Below are 20,882 nucleotides of genomic sequence, written 5' to 3'. Positions count from 1 at the left end.
TGAAGTGATTAAGTACTTTTAAGTAAAAAAAAAAATTACTTATAACTAATCATAAACCAAACTTCCTTATCTGGAATAAGTTACCTATACTATTGTAAGTAGAAAAAGTAACTTATTTGGTGGTATCCAAATGGGCCCTAAGTCGAGTAGAAATTACTTGAAATAGTAAAATCTTCCTAGTTGACTAAATTTGTCAAAAATAGAAATGATAATAAGACCTTACCAAGCATTCCTAATATTATCGCAAGCAACTTTTAAGAAAAAGATGAAAATCGGGAGATGTGATGAATATAAAATTTGCAAAAAAAAAGAAGTGTGTGTGTGTGTGTGTGTGTGTGTGTGTGTGTGTGTGTGTGTGTGTGTGTGTTCTAAAATCTTGATTTTAACTTTGAAGACATGCATTTTCTTGCGAAATCGACTTTTTTCAGTTGACATAGCAAGTTGGTTGACCTTGAATGCACCGTTACATAAAAATCGATAGGTCATGCGCTTTATGATGATACTTGAATAAAAAGTTTTGGCTGTTTTACAGAATTTAAGGGATCTAGAAATCCCTTAAAAACCGCTCTTACTTAGATGAGCCATCAACATTGAGTTTAAACCATCTCTCACAGTCAGAATCCACTTCATACAAACTGCCTCTTTCTTTCTCGGATGGGCCACATGGGCCACAGGAACACCCAAAATTTGAATGGAGAGGGAGGGAGCAATCCCGAGCCATCAACATTGAGCCTCCAATAGCTCTTAACCTGCCTTTGGTTATAATTAAGGATGACTCCAGACGGGGTTCGAGCTTTTGTCTTCAAACCGAGCCATGTTGTATTCAGCCCACCCATCCCATAGGATGACCAATGGCAAAAGACCCCAAATTAAGCACAAAGAATTGCATCAACTCTCTCACAACAGAGAACAATGCAATAAGAGTAATTATAGTAAATCCTCATACTAATTAATCTAAATTCATCATTATCTTTCATAACTTCTAATCTTAACTATCAATTTCAACCAAATATTGAAAATGATAGAATACCCTTTAATTTTATTGAAAGCATATATGTCTTCAAAAATCGAGCATGATCACTTAATCAAATGATGTTTGAATTGCATGGTCATGGGCTCATTGGAAAATTAATTTAACAAGCTTTCAAAAGAACTAGTTTCTCATCGTTTTGCACACCATTGATCAAATCCTAAAAGTGAGTAAACCAAAATAGTAATTAAAACATTAACTCAGCCTAAATAACAAATGAGTATGAGAAAATTTAAAAGAAACTATATGAGTTTACTATCAAGCAACCACAAGACTCCTCATGTGGGGTCTAAGGTGGGCCACTCGTCACACGATCTCGATCATGGTCATCTAGCATAAAAACCAACAAATACATGATTCCCTGAAAATCTGGGTAGTTGAATTGTTTTTTTTTTTTTTTTTTTTTTTTTTGGAGCTGAACACGAACACGGCGCCATAGAAAGTTGAATTGTTTGATTGCAAGTAGTATGAAAGCAGTAGCGGATATTGACTTCATCCAAATGCTGCCTACATCAAGGAAGGCTTATGGATTAGGTTCATAACCATTCATTGTATTGACAGATTTCTTACCATACATGCACAAAATCAAGACTTGCACAAAATCTGTAATTAGATTATTTTTAGAACTCAATCAAATATATTTTTCCATATATAGCTCATTGTACATCTATTTATTTGTAAAGCTCAATATGAAATATACAATAATTCAATCAAATATTTCTTTAGTCTCTTTCATTTTTATATGGTATCAGAGCCTAAAAAGATCAACCCATTCTGGCATGACCGACAACAACAACCCACCATCTTTACTCGCACCACTGCTCGCTTATGACCCCCTCTGAAGTGCACAGCATGTGACAAAGATGGCCACACTCGTGAACGTTGCTAGACCATCATCGGGTACCCTCCAAGCCGAGCGCCTCGCACCAACAAATCACGGCCGTCCATCTTAGGGCAACCTTCGTCGTTTGCAAATCTGGTCTCTCTCACTCCATCCACTTCAAGTCCGGTCCCTAGATTGTCACCGGAGTTGTATCAAAAGTTCTCAGCCTCCTCGCACCGTCGCAACCTCCAAATGATCCATCCCCTATAAATTTCGCTGGTAACCTCTTCTCCTCATCTGATTTTTCCTTCAATCGGCGCCTCCATTAGGTGGTGGACAGTGGTGCGAGCCACTACATCTGCCACCAACGCGATACTTTTGCCGATTTGAAGCCTCTTCCCTCCCCTCACTACATTCGGCTTCCAACAGGACAAGATAGCATTCTCTCCCCTTCTCTCAAATTAAAACACGTTTTCTATGTTCTACTTCTGTCCTTTAATTTATTCTCAGTTTTTCAAATTGTCCTTCATAATTCTTGTGTTATCTCTTTTTCCTCTAACACTTATTTATTTCAGGACCCTCAATCGATGAAGCCGATTGGAGCCGGTGATCTATGCAACAGGCTCTACCTATACCGCCCCGACCCTCCTGTCATTTTTGCTGCTCAATCTACTGCTAATAAAACCCTATGACATCAACGTCTAGGACATCCCTCCAGTTTTAATATTCCCAGTATTTTTAATTCTCCTTGTACTCTTTCTGAATGTGATGTTTGTGCTCGTTCTAAGCATACAAGATTACATTTTTTTCAATTATGTCAATAAAAGTGATTCTCATTTTAATCATATCTTTTGTGATATTTGGGTGGGTTATCACACCATATCTTTATGTGGTGCTCATTATTTTCTCACAATTATTGATGATTTTTCTTGCACCACATAGGTATATCTTATGCGTTTTAAATCTGAGGCTTACATCCATTTAATGCACTTCTTCGCTCTTGTCTACAATCAGTTTAACACCACAATCAAAATTATTAGAACTGATAATGGACAAGAATTTCTTTCCCATCAATTTCAAACATACCCACACAATCACGACATCATTCACGAACGTACCTGTGTCGAAACTCCTCAACAAAATGGCATTGCGGAACGTAAAAACCGGCACCTTCTAAACGTTGCCCGCAGCCTTTGTTTTCAAGCATACTTACCTCTACCTTTTTGGGGTGATTGTGTCCTCACCGCAGCCTATCTCATCAATCGCACCCCTAGTCGCACTCTCCAAACTAAATCACCTTTTGAAATTCTGCTCAACAAACCTCCAAACTATGATTATCTTCGGGTATTCGGATATCTTTGTTATGCACAAACCCTCAGCGCTCACTGCGACAAATTTTCTCCCCATGCCACTAAATGTGTCTTTCTTGGCTACCTAAGCACACATAAAGCTTACAAGCTCTACAACCTCGATACTCAATCCGTCTTCTACTCTCGAGATGTCACCTTCCACGAACAAACATTCTCTTTTCAAGATCTTCCTGACACTCCTTCCCTTCCCGCTCCTATCATTCCTCTTCCCGTCACTGAATCTATTATGTCTCCTTCTCCTGATTCCCCGACCTCTCCTAACTTTCCTGAGTCCCCTGACTTTCCTGATTCCCCGACCCCCACGACCTTATCAAACATATCTCCACCAGATCCTCGCCCTCGCCGCACCATTATTCAACCTGCCTACCTTCATGACTATATCTGTCCCACCTTACATGCAGAGCCCACGGCATCTACACCTGCTTCACCGGCTTCAGGTACTGCTCACCCATTGTCTGCTTTTCTTTCATATTCCTATTTTTCCTCTCACATATTACTTATTTGACTACTCTTACCTCCTGTACTGACCCCCCATGCTATTCTGATGCTATCCACCACTCTCACTGGCGCGAGGCTATGTCTGCTGAGCTTCATGCTTTAGAGGATAATTCCACCTGGACTCTTGAGCCTCTTCCTCTTGGTAAGAAACCCATTGGGTGCAAATGGGTTTTCAAAACCAAACTCAAAGCCGACCGATCCATCGAGAGGTACAAAGCTCGGCTCGTTGCTAAAGGATACACTCAGGTTAAAGGACTTGATTACCATGAAACTTTTGCTTCGATCGCCAAAATGACCACGGTCCGTTGCTTACTGGCAGTTGCAGCTACCAAAAATTGGATTATTCATCAGCTTGACGTCAACAATGCCTTCTTGTATGGTGATTTTGATGAAGAAGTTTACATGACACCACCACCTGGATATTGTCCTCCAGGGGAGACCCGTGTCTGTCGCCTCAGAAAATCCCTCTATGGCCTCAAACAAGCCTCTCGAAACTAGTTTTTTAAACTAACCTCTGTGCTTCTTGATGCTGGTTTTCATTAGTCTCAGGCGGATCATTCTTTGTTCACTCTCATCACTTCCACCAGCATCACTGTTGTCCTTGTTTACGTTGATGACATCCTGGTTGCTGGTAACGACATCTCTCAAATTGAGCTTTTTAAAAAAATTCTCTCCACTCACTTCAAGACAAAGGACCTTGGTTCCTTGAAGTACTTTCTTGGACTCGAAGTTGCTCGCTTTCCCAAAGACATCTTTCTTAATCAACGCAAATATGCTCTCGACATTCTCTCTGACAGTGGACAACTTGGTGTACGGACTACTCTTTTTCCTATGGAGCAACATTTGAAGCTTAATACTCAAGATGACGACCTTCTCCCTGATCCTGGCCTTTATCATCACCTTGTTGGCCGTCTCATCTATCTGACCATCACCAGACCAGACATTGTTTATGCAGTTAACACACTTAGTCAATTCATGCATGCTCCTCGGGTCCCCCACATGACTGCAGCTACCAGAATTCTCCGCTACATCAAAGGCTGCCCCGGCCAAGGCATCTTCTTTCCTTCATCCAACAGTACACATGTTACAGCTTATACAGATTCTGATTGGGTCAGCTATCCCACCACCGGCCGCTCCACCACCGGTTACTTTATTCAGTTAGGCACCAGTCCGATCTCATGGCGCACCAAGAAGCAGAATACAGTTGCTCGCTCTTCCGCTAAAGCTGAATATTGAGCCATGACCGTCACAACCTGTGAACTCACTTATTTGAAACAACTTCTCACTGATCTTGGTGTCTCTCATTCCGAGCCATTCACTCTACATTGTGACAATCAATCTGCACTATATATTGCACACAATCCTGTGTTTCCTGAGCGTACCAAACAATTGAGATTGATTGTCATATTATTCGCGACAAAATTCGCTCGGGCCTCCTCAAAGCTGTCCACACTTCTTCTAGTGAGCAAGTTGCCGATATCTTTACCAAAGCTTTAGGACATGAACTTTTTTATCATTTTTCACACAAGTTGGGCATTACGGACCTCCATGCGCCAACTTGAGGGGGAGTATTGACAGATTTCTTACCATACACAAAATCAAGACTTGCACAAAATCTGTAATTAGATTATTTTTAGAACTCAATCAAATATATTTTTCCATACATAGTTCATTGTACATCTATTTATTTGTAAAGCTCAATACGAAATATACAACAATTCAATCAAATATTTCTTTCTCTCTTTCATCTTTACACATTGCAATCGGCATGGATATAAAAAGTTTGAGGTAATGCTAACTTGTGTGTATTAACTGTCATACTCTGCCATATAATATCAAATAATTCTAAAAAAAATGGCACAATTTATTGTGGACGGCTTAATATTCAACAATATTTAATTAAGAAAAATAGGAAAAGACAAGAAATGAAAACCAGATGGAGTTCAGTGAGGAACTAATTAAATATTAATGAGGCTGTGTCCCCTGCTTGTTCAGAGTAACTTAGTTTCTAGCACTGGGGCCATGGTTGGTCTATCTAATCCATTCATCTGATGGCCTCTATCATGGATGGACCATTCTCAGGGTATCCTCTCAGGTCGATATTCTTTCCTTGCTTGTTGTGAGCTTCATTAAAAATAGTGTTATATATATATATATATATATATATATATATATATAGAGAGAGAGAGAGAGAGAGAGAGAGAGAGAGAGAGAGAGAGAGAGAGAGAGATGCTCATAATTAGGAATTTCCTCTCATTGAATGCTAACTAGTTGGTCAAAAATAGAGTGTCCAACTAGTTGTGTGTGAGCATTTCTCATATATATATATATATATATATATATATATATATATATATATATATATATATATATATATATATATATATATATATAAAGCTCAGTGGAGGAAACAAAAAATTCAATGGTTAGTATCTTTTAATCTGGAATATTTTGGGGAATCGTCCATAGGATGATAGCTAGCTTGCATGGAGGAATCATGGGCCCAACATCTAGAAACTAAGTTCTTGAGTGAACAGAGGACTCGGCCTCTTAAAATAAATAATAAATGAAAATATGGGTCATATCTACGTAGAGGACGAAATGATTGTAAGGTGTGATTCACACAGCGAGAACGAAATGATTGTAACATTGCAAGGCGTGATTCACACAGGTGGTTGGCTGGAACGTATCCGGCAGGTGTTGCGAGACGTAGGTATTTTACCCTTTGGATTTGCACGTGAAAATGATGGGCGTCATAAGGGATAGGGCAAAGACAAAAATTCAATAGGTTTGCAGCATTTCAAGATTAGATAATTTGATTCTTTTATATTTAATAAGGCTTGTCAATAAACTGTGAACGATCAAATAGCTAAAATATTTCAACATGAGAATTTTCTTGTACCCTTTTCCAAGATGAGGCCCATTATATCAACGGTTTGGATCATTGGAAAATCCTCAGATCCAACCGTGAAAGCCCTTATATATCATATTGCAACACATTCTGGCTCAAAAATAAGTCGACATATCTTGTCAAATGACCGGGCTAGTATACTAGGCCAATTGAGCAAGACTTTACCTGGTTTGGTTAGTGACGCTGCTATTAGTCAGGTGGCTAGTGGTCGGTGCTATGTGGACCCCACCATGATGTATGTGTTCCATCCATTATCGTCCATACCATTTTTATAGATCATTTTTAGGATCTGTTCTAAAAAATGAGGCAGATATAAATTGCAGGTGGACCACACCACGAGAAAACAGTAGTGATTGAATCTCCACCATTAAAAATCTCTGAAGGCCCACTGTAATGTTTATTCGACATGCATACAACCTGTGGGCTCGATGAAGTTTTTAATGGTGGGCATTCAGTCCATACTGTGTGGTCCACTAGAGATTTGGATCTAGCTCATTTTTGGCCTCATACCATGAAATGATCTGGAAAAATGGATGGATGTCATAGATGAAAGACATACATCATGGTGGGTCCCACAGAGCACCAACTACTAGCCATTGGCTGGTGGCAGGTCACTAGCGATTGATTTTTTTATTTTAATTAATTAATTTATTATTATTTTTTTAAGTGGGGACACGACCCCTATATCTTTGTTAAAATAAAGACAAAGATGTGCAAACTGTACTTTCATGTGGGCTGCACAAGAACATTGGGCCTCACCTATCACATCGCCCAACGGAAAATGGAATGGATGTTAACCCATATATGTGACATTAATTGGCATGTATCTAGTGGACAGATCATCTTTCCAAAATCAGATGGTTAGATCATTATCTTCCGCTGGGGACAGGTTCAAAGTGGGATGTGTTTGAAGGCACTCTTTTCTTCTAAGCGGCTTGGCAGCATTTGAAGACTGCCTAAAGGTTTTTAGCTTTAGATTAAATTAAACCACATGCTCCACGGCTTGTCTTGTTGGGGCCTTGTTGATGCCTTTAAGTATCATGCTAATGCAAATATGCAATACCAAGTCATTATTTAAATAATGCTTTATTATTTTATCAATTAAGGTACTACGTACTATATTCAATTTTTAAATAAAATATCAAAGTTTTGTCCAATTCATAAAGATACGATAGGATATAAATAATAAAATACTAAAATAAAAGTCTTAACTCATAGATCTTTGCTTATTGGGTTGTCGAGATATGTATCCATTAATCCATGGAGATAGTGATTGCGTTAAAACTCAACTTTTTCCCCACCCAATGTATGAACCATGGCCACCCGATCTCTAGAACTCATCCCCTGGACCTGGGTTGGAGCCTCTGCCCCAAGGGGAGGAATTATAGGTTCCTGCTGATCAGCAAACGTATTACATAACACGGTGTTGGTGTAGTATGCATGGGTCCCGGTCCAAGCTGTTGAGCTATGGGTCCCGGTAGTACTACCATGAATGAATGGGAGATGTCCACAAATTTCTTAGAATGAAATATCCCAACCCTCTGATAATTTGCCCTTTTTTTTACTTAGTGCGGGTCATCAATGTTATATTTTAATATCAGCCATTCATTAATCTTGTGGGGTATCCAAACGTAGAATTCTATGGCATCTTTCATCCAAAGAGATCCATCATGTGAACAAATTCGATCACCAAGCAGTAGGCCCCACGTGTATAAAGTGCTGGGTGTCAACAAATGGGTCTGGACAGGGCTGTAGGCGTCCAGAGACAGAAACCTACACCTGCTGCTCCATTTATGTATGGCCCTCTATTTAAAGGTGGGCCCCATCCCTAGAGCTGTACACGAACCGAGTTAGCTCGGTTAACTCGCTCGACTCAGCACGGAACGAGTTCACTTAGTATAAACATTTATGAACATTTCATAAATGTTTATATATGTAAATAAAGGGAAAAGGTTCTATGTGGTCGAGCTCATGGGAACTTCCCATGAGGTCGAGCTGTGTGGGCCCCACCGTGATATGTGTCGAACATCAAAACTGTGTATTTGATGGGTCCCCTTTAAATTATAGGATATTCCAAAAATCAGTTGTATTAAGAACTCAAGTGGGCCATACCATCCAAAATCATGTGAAGACATGCCTAAAACATATAAAAGGACTTGGTGGGGCCCACCTGCAATTTGGATGCATCTGAAACTTGGTCTGACCCCTCATCCAAGTGGGACACACATAATGGATGGGCTGGATTTATGAACAACATCTCGGTGGGCCCAAAAAATAATTATGAATGTTTTAATGGAGGGTAACCCATCTTAACTTTTGTATGTGGTGTGGCCCACACTGTTTTAATGGAGAGTTGCTGTCCGAGCCAAGCTGAGCTGACCATTCAAGCTCAAGAACCAAGCGAAGTTGAGTTCAAGCTAAGGTAGCTTGCTGGCTGAGCCGAGCCGAGCTAGGCCAAGCTCAACTCGGTTCAGCTCGTGTACAACTCTACCCATCCCTATAAGTTAATAGTGTAGCCTGACCCTGATGGGCCTTTGTACAAGCCTACTCCATTGAGAACTAGAGTTCCAATACTGGGTCCTTACTATTGCTGGGGTGGTAGACTCCAAGGAGTTTCAACACCTGGTCAAGGGTTCAAGTACCTTTCATAGGTGGTGAAATCCCTGTAGCGTGAGTGTGTGTGTGGGTGTGTGTGTGTTTAAAATAAAATAAAATTAAAAAAAAAAAAAAAAAAACTAGAGTTCCAGCCCCGCTGGGGCCGTGCAAGTCATTATTTTTATTTTTTGGCAGCCTTGAAGACCTCCAAGGGGCAGAAAGGAAGGCAAGATGGCTAGAAGTCTGGTCATTTCCCTATCGAGGATATGACCAGTTACGATCTAACAAACGTTCTCTTCTTCTTCTTTTTTCACTAATACTACATGAGTTGAGGCCTACATGATTAGCATTATCCATGCCGTAGATTATGCTATAAGGGCAACTACAAAGAAATTTACATGGAAAGAATGATTGTGTTTGTCACCATACGTTGAACAATGGAAAGAAAATTTTCAAAAGCTCACATTCATTTCTAAGCATAATGATAGAAATGAGAAGATGGATGGTTCAGTTAATTGGACCATCTTAGCCTGCAGGCCTCAATGACCAGCAATTCACACTAGATCCTGAGTTGGCGAAGGGAGTGGAGGTCCTTACCATCAGACCCACCTTGATTTATGTATTCTATATTTATGTCGTCCATCCGTTTTTCCACATCGCTTCATGGCTTGAACCCAAAAATGAAATAGACACTATAAGAAATTGGCCTTTTACCGATGAACTTATTTCCGACGAAATCAATTTCGTCGGAAAACATGACTTTTTCCAACGAAATCATATTTCGTCGGCAAAAGATTCTCACCACGACCAAAGATGTTCCCGCCACCATTTACAACAATGGCCTGAAAATTTTTCCCAACGACATTATGTATTGTCGGTGAAAACTATTTTCTCGATGATTATTTCGTCGGTAAATGTAATTTTTCCCTACGAACCAAATGGTTTGTCGGCAAAAGATCCCTTGCTGTCCTTTCTAATGATGGAGAGGCTATTTTTACCGACGTTATACAATATCGTTGGTAAATGAACTTTTTACTGACGAAAAAATCGCCGGTAAAAGAGCTTTTTACCGACGAAATAGATACATCGTCGGATAAAATGAACGGTGAACATATTATTTCACTTTATGTTGTTGATTATGAATGTTGAGTTGTAATTTTTATTTTTGGTGTAGCTAATAAGTATATTTAAAAACATATATACAGAGTGGATGGGGCTGATAGAGCACGGGTGGGCCCAAATATTTTTGAATCATTTTACCGATGAATTGTGAAAACTATCACCAACGAAAATTTTCATCGGTAATAATGTTATGTTTTAAGTCGAAAATATTTTTTACCATTCCCTCTTCTTACCCTACCCCCCTCTCCCGCCCAAACAAGCGCTACTGCCTGCCGGACGCCCCTATTCCGGTCACCCTAAACCCTAACTTGCTGCTGAAAGTGCCCTGATATGTCAATTAGCGTGAGCATTAAGTCAGCAAGATAAAGGAGCCCCATAGAAAAATTGATCAAGCGTCTGCCTCAACTGGATGTGTGCCCGAACTCGTCACAGGTAAAACTTAACCTCACATCCCCATGTCCCAAACACCAGGTAAATAAAACTCTTAAAATTGAATAGAACACCTTAGGGTTTTCGGCTAGAAAACTTTTTCAAACTTCAGGAAAATCTTAAGTTTTCTACCTTTGTCGATTTATTGACAAGTGGTTCGATGAAATCGAATTATGTTGTCGATGTCCTCGAAGCTCACTCGATCTTATCGAAATGAGGACCTGAGATGTCCAGCAACCACAAAAATATCTGGACTGAATTATCAATAGATCGATGGACTCATCGATATCATCGAAGTTTGAATCTTGAGTCCATCAAACCGACTCGATAAAATCGACATTTGTTCTATTGTGTCCAAAGCACTGCTAAAGCAAAACATGTAATCCTCGATATATCGAAGAGCTCCTCGATATCTTTGGAATTCAAATCTCGATGATATCGAAAGCCCTTCGATGATATCAGATTGGGACACAAATCTATCCAGCAAGTTTTCAGGTTATTTTTCTTAGATCGAGAGCCACTCGATAAAATTGATATTCAAATATCGATCATATCGAGGCAAGGTTGATGTCATTAAAAGTGGACATAAACTGTCCAGCAAGCTTAAAGAATCCTTAGAATTATCGATGAATCGACACTGCCTTCGATATCATCGATATTCAAATTCCGATGATATCGAGTGATGCTCAATCATATCATATACCTGAAATATTTCAAAGGCAAGTGCTCTCACATTTTCAAATGTCGAGGAATTGAACCTCGTGTCGATGAAATCAGAGTTCGAAATCCGATGACATCGACGCACGATCGATTCCCTTGACCAGTTGGCAAAAGGTTTCAAAAGTGTTTGACAGTTGAGTTCGTGTCATCAAGTGGCCAGTCGATGCTATTGAGAGTATACGATTGATGATATCGACCCTACTCGATGATATCGAACTCTGTCAAAAATGTAATCGTTTTATATCCATTAGTACCTTTTGCCTATTTATGAGAGCTTGCCCTTGGTTGTTTGTAGAGAAAATAGAGAGTGCTTTTATGTGTTTAACCCTAGATCATATACCCTAAGCCTCTTCTCTCATGTAAGTTCATCCTCCAATCCACCCTCATCATTAACATTCAATAAAGTGGATTGGGGAATGAACTTCCGTATTCAAGGATCCTACAGCTACTACCTTAATGGCAAATCATTTAGCTGGGATGCCTTGAATGCATAGATGATTGGAATCGCTCTATCTCCCTTATAGGGAAACAGTTAATAGAGTAGGATTCCATCATTGACTCAACCCGTCGCCTTATATTGGTACATCTTCTGAGTTGCGGTTCAAGGGAGCTGAAGATTCTTCGTCATCAAAGGAGGAGATCTTCATCAACTCGCTGAATGAGGCTCATCTACTTATTTGTAAGTCATTAGAGTCCAGAGGACCCTTGTGATCATTCCTTGTATAAGATTGGGTCTAGGGTGTTTCTCACCCCTTGTAAGTCCTCATAAGAGGCCTCCGGCGGGAGTATACGTGGGTGTGTTTTGTGTTGACACTTGCTCTGTGAAGAGCATAAACTCTTAGGTCCTTGTGTAGGTCTTTGACCTGTGTGGTCTAAAACGCGAGTGCTGTGTGTTGACCTTTGCTCATGGGAGCATAAACTGGTGAGGTTCCTTGTGTGGATCCTTGGCTTGTGTGGCCTAAAACTTGGGTGTTATGTGTTAACCCTTGCTCATTGTTGAGGGTCGAATATTGCATATCCACCATCAGTCATCTCGAATTCCTTAAACATAGCCTGCTTGAATTCTTCAAACATCGCCTGGCTGTTCCCAGTGAACAGCAGATCATCAACATATAAACAAGCGATAAGCATATCACCACGGGCATTCTTCTTTGTGTAGATGGCATGCTCATATGGACATTTGACGAAACCATTCTCTTGAAGATAACCGTCGATCCGTGCATTCCAAGCATGAGGAGCTTGCTTCAACCCATACAGGGCTTTCTTCAGCCGATACACCTTGTGTTCCTCCCCTTGCATGACAAAACCTTCAAGTTGGTCAATGTATACTTCTTATTCGAGTACCCCATTTAGGAATGCAGATTTCACATCCAGTTGGTAAATCATCCAACTGTGATGAGCTACAAGGGAGATAATCATTCTTACAATATCAAGGCGAGCAACTGGGGCGAAAACTTCTTCATAGTCTACCCCATATTTCTGTTTGTAACCTTTTGCTACGAGCCTTGCTTTATATCGTTCAATCTTACCATCGGCATTCCGCTTGATTTTGTACACCCATTTAAGACCAATGGTCTTCTGACTTTTAGGGAGTGAGGTCAACTCCCATGTTCGATTCTTCTCGATGGCATGAATCTCTTCTTCCATAGCTTTTCTCCAACATTCTTCATTCATAACTTCCTCGAATGTGAGAGGCTCATGGTTCGCATACAGGCAAAGTAAATTCACTTCCTCAGTTTCTGCATATATGTCGTTGAGGCTTTTCATTTTAATAAGAGCTAAGGGTGAAGGAGAATCGGATGAAGATGTGCTGGATGAATTCTAATTTAATTAAGTACTCCCAGGAGAGATGGAGCATACTTCTGAACTTCTGCGATCCGAAGGGGGTGATGTGGGTGTCTGCTCTTACTTCTCATGTCTCTCTTTTTTGTATTCTTCGACCTCGACCTGCTTTTCTTTAGCCGAGTTTCCCTTGTTCCATTTTCATGCATTTTCCTCACAAAATACCACATCTCTACTCACCACCAGCTTATTGGTTAGTGGGTTGTAGAACTTGTATGCCTTTGACTCTTCGCTGTAGCCGATGAAGATGCACTTCTCGCCACGATCATCAAGCTTTTTCCTTCTCGCTTCTGGAACGTAAGCATAGGCGACACACCCAAAGATCTTAAGGTGCGCCACACTCGGCTTGTATCCACTCCATGCTTCCTGCAGTGTCCGGAATATAACACTCTTGGTCGGACACCTATTAAGTAGATAGGCAATACATGCAACTGCCTCTGCCCAGAAATTCTTTATCAAACTTTTCTCCTTCAACATGGTCTTCGTCATATCGAGGATAGTGCGGTTCTTCCGTTCCGTAATTTCATTTTGTTGTGGCGTGTACGCTGCAGTGTGTTGTTGCTTAATGCCATGTTCCCTGCAATATTCTTGAAAAACATTTGAGGTGTACTCCCCACCTCTGTCAGATCGGAGGGTTTTGATTTTAAGACCACTTTCTTTTTCAACAAGGGCCTTAAAAATTTTAAAAATAGTAAAAGCAGCAGACTTCTCTTTGATTACATACACCCACAATTTTCTACTAAAATCGTCAATGAAGGAAATAAAGTATTTATTACCTCCAAGAGAGATTGGCTCTAATGGTCCACATATGTCAGTGTAAACCAACTGCAATGGTTCTCTTGCTCTTCAGGATACTCCACTCGGAAAGGAGTTCCTTTGTTGTTTCCCAAGTGTGCACGTCTCACACACGTGTTCTAGAGTTTCAATAGTAGGCAAGCCATGCACCATGCTTGATGAGGACAGAAGTTTCAGGCCACTGAAATTTAGATGGCCAAAGCGAAGATGCCACATTTAGGAATCATTCTTTGCTTTTCCATAAAAACACTTCTCAAGCATTGTATTTATATGGAGAGGAAACATACGATTCTTCGTCATCTGGACTTTTACAATCAAACATCCATGCATATCTCTTATGGAAAGAGAAGAGTTCTCAATGTGTATGACAAATCCTTTTTTGAGGAATTATCCGAGACTCAGTATGTTACTTTTCATATTGGGTACGTAGTATACATTAGAGATATAGTTTGAAACACCATTCTTCTGAAAGATTTTGATATTACCTTTACCTTTCACTGGCGTTTTTGATGAGTCTCCAAACGTTACCTCGCCATGAACTCCTTCTGTGAGTTCTACAAAGAGTTTCTTGTCGCCGCACATGTAATTACTTACACCCGTGTTGAGATACCATACATCATGTTGATCACTACCTTTCTCTTGTGCAAGGAGAAGTGTAGAGCTTTCTTGTTCATGGCCTGATGGTTTGGCATAGTTGGATAGCTCGTCTTGAGTCATCGGCTTGCTCCAGTAACCAAATGCATAGAGGTCAAGCTTGTTGCAGTTATGACATTGGATGTTCTTTGTACTTCCTCGTCCACGCATAGATCTACCTCTACCATTTCCTCTTCCACAGAAATTGGTATTTTTCTACTAGTTTTAGTCATGGCTTTGTTAGTATCCACGCCCTCTGCCTCTTGCACGATTGTTAGCAAAACATTCACCACGTTGTAAACTTCCACATCCACTATTGTTATTATTCAGAGTCAATCTTGATTCTAAAGTTTGTTCCATCGGCATGGAACTGGCATTCTTCTGCATTCGTTGCTCATGAACTTGCAACGATCCCATCAACTCCTTAATGGAGAGTTTCTCGATATCTTTTGATTCTTCGATCGCCACAACCACATGCTCAAACTTGGTTGTGAGGGATCGAAGTATCTTTTCAATAACTCGGACATCTTCAATCTTTTCACCATTTCTTTTCAAATTATTGACAATTACAAGCAAACGTGAAAAATAATCAGTGATATTCTCACATTCCTTCATGTGAATCGCTTCAAACTCGGCTCTTAATGTTTGAAGGCAAACCCGCTTCATTCTATTTACACCCTTGAAGATGGTGCCAAGGGTATCCCATGCTTACTTGCTTGATATTGCTTCAGCAATCTTTTCGAAGGTCGATTCATCCAACCCTTGATAGAGGAGAAACAAAGCCTTATTGTCTCTCTTCTTTTGATTTTTTAGAGCGATCTTTTCTTTATTGGTGAAGGTGGCTTCTTCTTCCATAGTGGGTTCTTCATACCCATCGGTGACGATCTCCCATAGTTCTTGTGACCTGAACAATGCCTTCATTTGAATGCACTATTTTTCATAGTTGTCCTTTGACAACTTAAGAACCTGCGGCTGGATTATGCTAGCCATCTTTTCTATTTTTTTTAAAGGAATGACTGTTTCTTTTTTGAAAAATGAAGGGAGATGGATGAAATAGAAATCTGAATATTTTTTTAAACAGATTTTTTTTGGCTAAAATCTGATTTTTTTTAAAACAGCTTTTTTTGCTGCAATCTGAATTTTTTGAAAAAACAGATCTTTTTCAATCTGATTTTTTTTTTAAACAGATTTTTTTGCTACAATCTGATTTTTTTGAAAAGAGATTTTTGCCGGAAACTTTTTCTAGAAAAAAAAACTGGGACCTGTGGGTTATGGGCCCACCACAAGTGACGTTTCAAACAAAACCTAGATAGTAGGCTTGACAGATTTAACAAGGAAAAAATCTGGACAGCAAAAAGAAATGACGAAGAAGAAATGTAGTTCAGCCTCCTCCTAACGGATGATTTTGTTTTTTTGCTTGTTGGGTTTTTCAAAACCAAAACAAGTTTGTTGGGTTTTTCAAAAACAAAACAAGGAGAAGTAACTGGTGCAGGTGACGTTCTTGCAAACACTCAAAAATCAGATGTTGTTTTCACAGAACAAACTGAATAATTTTGAAAATTGGTTGCAGATGAAGGCTGCTGCTCATTTGCCTGTTATTGTTGCTGAAAATGCTGCTACTTGTTGTTGGGTATTGCCAGACCCAAAACAAGAAGTGCAGGGGACCTGCTTCTTACTAATGAGGCCCAAGGAACAGCGGCTTTGATACCACTTTGTTGGGTCTAAAACCCAGCTTTCTGCTGACGTGTGGCTGCAGCCACCATGAAACAAAAACTAAAACTTTGAAAAAAAGAGGAAAAGAGAACTGCTGCTGTATTGGAATAAATTTGAACGATTACAGTGGTCCCTTTTATAGGCTTTTCTACTTAGGTGAAATGACTGATTTATCCCTGTCTAGATTCATCCTAGGGGCAGCTAAAGAAAGAAAAAAATTCAGAAAAAATCTTAATAAAATCTTAACACAGCTATTAGATTTAACACAGCTATTATAATCTCAACTTAGAAAAAATCTACCAGCACAGCTAGCTCACACGGATCTTGGACACACAGCTAGTACGGTTTTGGATTTGCACAAAACCATCACTGTGTCCAACAGGCACAGCGTGGGCGTTTTACCTGCCGCTTAAAAGCAGATGTTGTAGATGATTCCGAAAAAAAAAAAAAAACAAAAACAAAAACGTGATTAGTGTCACGCTTTAAGTAATAATTTGGGGTGATTTGGTGATCATCGTATCCCATAACACGCTTTTGTGTGTTTGGATGTAACACGTGAATGACATATCATCAATAACATGCCTCTCGCATACACCGTGTGTAATACAATGCTCGTGCACAGTTTGTACTGGTACAACCGGTGCAGCTAGTTCATTGATCTATGCCGTTGATATTGTAGACCCCATCAAGGAGTTAGCATGCACCAAATATCTCTAAGATTGTAGTTTGCAAACAATTCGACAGGTGTCTATAAAATAGATGGTTAAGAAAGAAAATACAAGAAAGCTTCATATTCAACCAAAAAAGGCCAAATATTCTAGAGCTAGGATCTTCCAATCATAGTGGAGATGCTATCCAAGATATCAACGGTTTGGATTTCTGAATCACCTGCCTTGCTTGTACTAGCTGAAACCAAAATCATGCTATACAAACTCTCTGCCGGAGTATTCCGTGCTCCCTCTATATATATGGCGTGCGTGGGTACGTTCCCAGGCAGAGCTTGAAACGTGAGTTCTCAAAGGAAGAGGAAAGTAAAAAGGAAAAAATAAAATAAAATAAAATCAGTAGTTTGCGAAGTGAGTGAGCCATGGTGCTTATGCAAGGAGAAGAGGCCAATGAGGTGTTGAAAGCCCAAGCCCATGTATGGAACCATTTGTTTAACTTCATTAATTCCATGTCCCTCAAGTGTGCCGTTCAACTTGGCATCAGCCATGGCTGTCCCATGACTCTCTCCCAGCTGGTGGCCGCGCTTTCGATCGCTCCCACTAGAGCGGCTCATGAGGGCCGCCTCATGCGTTTGTTGGTCCACTCGGGTTTCTTCGCTGTACAAGAAATCAACGAGGATCAAGGAGGAGACAAAGAAGGTTATGTGCTCACACCTTCTTCTAGGCTCCTCTTGAAGGACACAGCTACGTGCATTTCGCCATTTTTGTTGATGGTGTTAGACCCAGTTCTAGTAACGCCATGACACTTCTTGAACACTTGGTTCTTAGGGGACGATCCAACGCCCTTTCATGTTGTGCACGGGACGGGCGTGTGGGACTGCATGGCCCAGAACCCTGATCTTAACAACTTCTTTAATGAGGCCATGGCCAGCGATGCTCGCCTTAAAGAGTGCAGTACGGTCTTCCAAGGGTTGCGGTCATTGGTTGATGTAGGGGGTGGTACGGACACTGCTGCCGGGGCCATTGCGGAGTCGTTCCCACACGTGAAGTGTACCGTGTTTGATCAACCACACGTGGTTGCAAGCGTGCCGAAGAATCAGAACATAGATATGGTTGGAGGGAACATGTTTGAGTCCATCCCTTATGCAGATGCAGTTTTCCTCAAGGTATTTCATATTCCTTACAGTTTACTATTTCAGAGTGGAATATTCCATTACAATAAGCAATCTAAATGGCCGCCGTCTGAGCTTGAATGACGACTGTCACCATCACATATGTTGGTGGGCCTTGTATCTAACCATTTTTAGTTGGTGTTACCCACGGCGAGAATACTTATGCACTTGCCGGATGAGATTCCGGCCCACCTTCTCAGGAAAGAGTGGACCCAAAAAAAAAGAAGAAGAAGGAGATTTTGGAATATTCAGTCTCCTATATTCCAACAATGGAGGGTTTAAATTATAGATTTGGCCTAATTTTATAAGTCATCCTGTCTGACCAATTCATAAGACATTAGTTAAGTGTTTCGAATTGTCTGATTAGTGTGATTTTCACATGGTGGCCCACCATATGATCTGTTCAGATTTGTCAATTGGACTCTTTGATGCTAGGGGGTTGTCCGGCAACGTGAATTTGAATCAATTCAGAATTCAAAAGGTATTTGATTGTGTAGGAAGGCATTTGAAATAAACTGTTTCCACGTCCTTACTTAATTCTAAATTAAATGGTTTTTTCCTTCCTTTTAATGGCATAAGAGTCACACGTGTAACAAAACTGTTAATAGGCTATTAATTTATTGTACATGTAACATGCTAACGATATTTTAAAACAAACTAATTATCAACCATGTTACTAAAATTATGTTAACAGAATGATCTAAATAGTCAAATACTAACAATGGTTAAGAAACATTAGCAAGTCACCCGTTTGTAATCTTACGACTCTTGCCCATTTGAGGTTGGATTTTATCAATTTTAACCAAATATATATTTCAATGCATGGAGTTTACTATAATTATTTTGTTAAAGGTCACATATGTACATTAATTAAGGATATTAAATTTAATTTAATAATTAAATTTAAATTCTTGAAAATATACTATAAAATTTCAATGCATTTATATATTTGGATTCAAGGAATTTCTATTACAAGTTGTCAAAACATGAGGAAGAGATGATTGGTTTTGTGGTGTCACCTCAATGCGGTGCAGCATGATGAGCTTACGGTTAGAGTTGGGCAAGTGATGACTTGACTCGCTTGACTCGACTTGTCCGACTCTTTCAGACTTGACTCGATCCGAACCGAGTAGGCTTTGCCCAATTCGAACGCAAATCGAGTCGAGTCCGAGTTATCTAGTAACTCGACCTGACTTGACCCGAAACTTGATCCAGTCAAACTCGACTCGATTCGAAACCCATCTCAACTCGAATTTGAGTATATAGATATAATAAAAAATCCTAATTTCTAAGTATATCTAACCCTATCCGCCACACTCGAATCCGATCCCGACTCGATTCCAAAGTCTCTCTCTTCCCCATCCTTCTCCTCTTCCAAGCCCGACAACCACCCTCCACCATCACCACCCTGCTCTCTCTCTCTCTCTCTCTCTCTCTCTCTCTCTCTCTCTCTCTCTCTCTCTCTCTCTCTCTCTCTCTCTCTCCCTGATTTGGTGCCAACTCGACTTGACTCAGTACTTTTGACCAGGTCGGACTCGGTCCGGAGTAGTCCAGGCAAGACCTGGACTCAGATCAAGTCGGCATGCTGGACTTGGTAACGAGTCGAGTCGAGTTCGGGTCAGGCCTATTTCAAAACTAGATCGAGTCGAGTTAGCCCTAACTTGGTTTGACTCGACTTGACTCTATGCCCAGCTCTACTTGTGGTACCGGGGCAATACCTTACTATTTCTATTTTTATGTCAGAATTCCCAATTGGATGATATTAGCCATCAATTAGAGGAGTTTTTGCTTAATAAATGTCAACCTTTGTCTGGACTCTTTCCCAACTGCTAATCTCTTGGCCATCCAATCAGAAGTTATGGTCATCCAATAGCTTCTGATTTTGGTCTACACCCTATCGATGATAAACCTCACCAGATGGAAGGTACAGATTTCATAAGCACAGACCACACATACCAAAACTTTGAATGCCTAATGACGAAGCTAACACTAATAGCACTGAGCCCTCTTTCTTCAAATCATCACATCCATCCAAATCCTAACTTGTGGCAAACAAAGGTAATTAACAATCACGACAATGGACTGCAGTTGATTCTACACGATTGGAGTGACGAAGAGTGTGTGAAGATACTGAGACGATGCAAGGAAGCAATCCCTTCAAAAGAAGAGGGAGGGAAGGTGATTATACTGGACATTATCGTGAACATGAACAATGGCGATTACAAGTTGACGGAGACACAGCTCTTCTTCAATCTAATGATGATGGTTCTCGCTAGCGGGAAGGAGAGGAAAGAACATGAATGGCGAAAGATCTTCATCGAAGCTGGTTTCACTCACTACACGATTACACCCATCCTTGGTGTGCGGTCCATTATCGAGGTCTATCCATAATTATTTGATGGTTTGCAGTGTTTATTTTGTTGCTAGTTCAGCTAATTCTAGAATTAAGAACACCTATGCGTGGATTTATTAAATGGTGTCTATGTACTGGGCTTATGAAATGGGCCTCTATGTTTGTGTACGTGTTTCATCCGTAATGGAATTTGTGGTTGGAATTGTTGGGA

General features: G+C 40.2%; 1 pseudogene; it reads left to right on the top strand.

Annotated features, from left to right (window-relative positions):
- Positions 1-17,490: 17,490 nt before the first annotated feature.
- On the top strand, positions 17,491-20,882 carry LOC131245272 (trans-resveratrol di-O-methyltransferase-like; annotated as a pseudogene).

Source organism: Magnolia sinica, chromosome 5 (genome assembly GCF_029962835.1).
Source record: "Magnolia sinica isolate HGM2019 chromosome 5, MsV1, whole genome shotgun sequence".
NCBI classification, from domain to species: Eukaryota; Viridiplantae; Streptophyta; class Magnoliopsida; order Magnoliales; family Magnoliaceae; genus Magnolia; species Magnolia sinica.
This window is presented reverse-complemented; position numbering and strand designations above follow the sequence as displayed.